Source organism: Frankliniella occidentalis, unplaced genomic scaffold (genome assembly GCF_000697945.3).
Source record: "Frankliniella occidentalis isolate FOCC.00 unplaced genomic scaffold, Focc_3.1 Scaffold301, whole genome shotgun sequence".
NCBI classification, from domain to species: domain Eukaryota; kingdom Metazoa; phylum Arthropoda; class Insecta; order Thysanoptera; family Thripidae; genus Frankliniella; species Frankliniella occidentalis.
The window spans coordinates 94,246-97,154 of record NW_026267427.1 but is presented as its reverse complement, the minus strand read 5'-3'; the positions used below and the strand labels follow the sequence as shown (position 1 = coordinate 97,154).

At 41.6% G+C, this 2,909-nt stretch overlaps 1 long non-coding RNA gene across 2 annotated transcripts; it reads right to left on the bottom strand.

Moving 5' to 3' along the window:
* Window positions 1–2,119: 2,119 nt before the first annotated feature.
* LOC127750977 (uncharacterized) lies at window positions 2,120–2,909 on the bottom strand. Of its 2 annotated transcripts, none has more exons than XR_008011923.1 (5): window positions 2,877–2,909; window positions 2,693–2,776; window positions 2,558–2,620; window positions 2,289–2,351; window positions 2,120–2,194 (listed from the first exon to the last, which is right to left on the bottom strand). It is a non-coding gene; the product is annotated as an uncharacterized LOC127750977 (long non-coding RNA). The 2 variants fall into 2 exon arrangements; XR_008011922.1 differs by lacking the exon at window positions 2,120–2,194 and adding an exon at window positions 2,423–2,485 and having other exon boundaries at window positions 2,332–2,351.

Sequence of the window (2,909 nt, the reverse complement as noted above, 5' to 3'; positions counted from 1 at the left end):
GTTGTTGTGGGGTGGTCAACTTCACAGGGGTTGCATTTAGAGAATACGCAAATGGAATCTAACTCCACATACACGATCCAAGTGGACACTTTACCTCCTTGTATTCTTCAATCACCTCACCACCTGAGCCATCACATTTTTACTGCCATTCACACCGTCAACTTTACTTTTATCAAAAGTCTCAGCAGTAATCTGCTCTGTAGTATCACCAGGTATGTTGCCATCACTGTTTCGTTTCCCTATATCTTCGGCAATTTCCCATTTGGAAGATTTGCTTGCCTTCTTGACAATGGTCTGTGAGGCCATTTCAAATTTTGCTAGTAAGTAACCGCAAACTAAAAAGTCTACACAAAGATAAACAATAAAGCATACAAACCTTGGTATCGTTTTTGCTTGAAGTCTTTAAAGAATCGTTAATCTTCAATTTTGATTATCAATACTGTGACGTTTCTTGTTTTGTAATCTTTGAGGGTGATTCCTTCAATCTTTCCTGGCCCTTAGTTCTTTCTCATCATCAAAATAAATACCACAAAACTTCATTAGATCCCAGGGAGAAATCCAAAGAGCTAGCTATTTTGACATCACCTTAACATCATTAATGCCAGCCAATTAGAAAGAAAAGGGATTATTGTCAGGTAGTACTAGCTATATGTACGCCAGACCACGTCTTGCGTAACAGGCTTCGCGATATCTCACGAAACACTGTTACGCTGCGACGCGCCTGGCGCTCATATAGCTAGGCCTGCGGCGCTGACACCCAAGACGGGGTAATAGGAGTGTATATACAATTTTTTGAAATGTAGTTTTTTTTAACGATTTAATGGACCATTTTGTCTTTTTCACGTCATTTTTGCCACGAAATGCCCCCTAGCACCTAAACGGTACAAGTTAGAGCCAAACGGACGACATTTTCGCCCATAGGGCTCTACTTTGACGAGTTACCCCTTAGGAACGCATAAAAAATATTTGATAAAAATACATATTGCGACCTGTAGTTTTTGATTTTTTAAAAAGCCAATTTTTGAGCTAGAATGCTCATCTTCGAACTCGATCAGTCTTTTTATGATGCAAAACGACCCTGAAAATTCCAGGTCGCTATCTCAATTCTTTCTCGTGTTATCGTGCGGACAGACATACAAACAGACAGACAGACAAACAAACAGACAGACAGACAAACAAACAAACAAACAAACAGAATGAAACTTTTCCGGTCAGTGGAGTTATGGGCTTCGCTAATCGCTCAGCCAAAAAGGGCTGCCCTGGGCGTGTCAAGTACAACCTATAATGGTCTTGCACGCACCAATCTTCATGAGCTAATCGCTCAGCCAATAACACAAATTTGAAGAACCTTACTTCCTCCTGCTTTCTATTGAAACAGAAAGAGGCCATCATTTGTGTGACTAGGTAGATGTACGCCAGACCACGTCTCGCGTAACAGGCTTCGCGATATCTCACGAAACACTGTTACGCTGCGACGCGCGTAGTAAGTGTTACCCATCGTTGCAGGCGGCCATCTTTGTTACCCATCGTTGCACTCAACCGTGAGGAACTCTGGTGGTAGACGGTGAAACTTATCGTCTGTCTCTCTCTAATTCTTCTCCATTTCGGCACCTTGCGAATACTAAAATCCACTACTCTACGCGCAGTGGATTTCGTGGCGGAGTGTTGGTCACAGACAACGGCATGGCGGGTATTTGAATCTTTCAAAAGCAGTACTGGGTGCACGCTTCTTGCACGCGTAAATAAAAAAATAAAATGAAGTGGGAAATGTTCGAAATGAGGAGTCAGTTTGCACTTTCAGCTATATTGCAACATAATATAGACAGACATTACATCATGATTACATTATTCATACAATCATTCATACAAACAAAAAAAAACACGACAACTTGCACAGCTGAGCTGCAGTAATATACAAATAAAATATACAACAATATTAACAATACAGGAATATTTGTCACAGAAATTAATTGTCAAATTCAATTACATTACTTCAGATAACGCATGTAAATAGGTAAAAGCTGATCTTTTTTCAAACGACTGAGGCCCTTTTCCCCTTTCTCTGTTAAGAAGCGTTTCAAAAATGTAACAGTCAGTTTGTCTGGTGGTGTTGGAGAAGGAGCAGGAGAAGGAGCTGCCCAGCCAGCTAGCACCTTCTGCCTCCCAGCTGTAGGTGTGTATGTGGCCGCGGGCACTGTGGGCAGTACAACATCTACATTAAAAACACATCACAGTGGTAGAAATAGTTCAAGAAAATAAATTGTTTGAACCATGCTTGTTGAACTCACCTTGGACTGGCCGCACGGGAGTTGACAGTTGGAGAGGCATTGGGGAAGGAAGCACAGGAGGTCCTGAAATATGGAGTAACAATTTAGTAATTAATTTTGCAAAGGGTTTATCTAGAAATGTAGTTGGGACTCACTCTGGACTGGCCGCTTGGGAGTGGGCAGCGGGAATGTCTGTGGGGATGGGAGCACAGCAGATCCTGAAATGGAGTAACAATTTATTAATTAATTTTGCATAGAAGGGTTTATGTAGGAATGTAGTTGGGACTCACTCTGGACTGGCCGCTTGGGAGTGGGCAGCGGGAATGTCTGTGGGGATGGGAGCACAGCAGATCCTGAAATGGAATAACAGTTCTATAGTACTGAATTTGTATACTGACTGATTTCTGATAATTGATTGGACATACTTTGAGGAGTATGAGCTACCCTGGCTCTCTTTGGTGTAGTCTCCACCTCTGCAATAGCTGCACCACAGCGTTTGTTAGGAGTCCCTACAAGGAAACGGTAATATATAATATTGATAGCAAATTTGTTGGGGTAATAATATTTGGACATTCATATCCTCATGCACCATATCAAAAAATTATTTACCACCAAACAGACATCAGATGAGTTGTCCAAAAC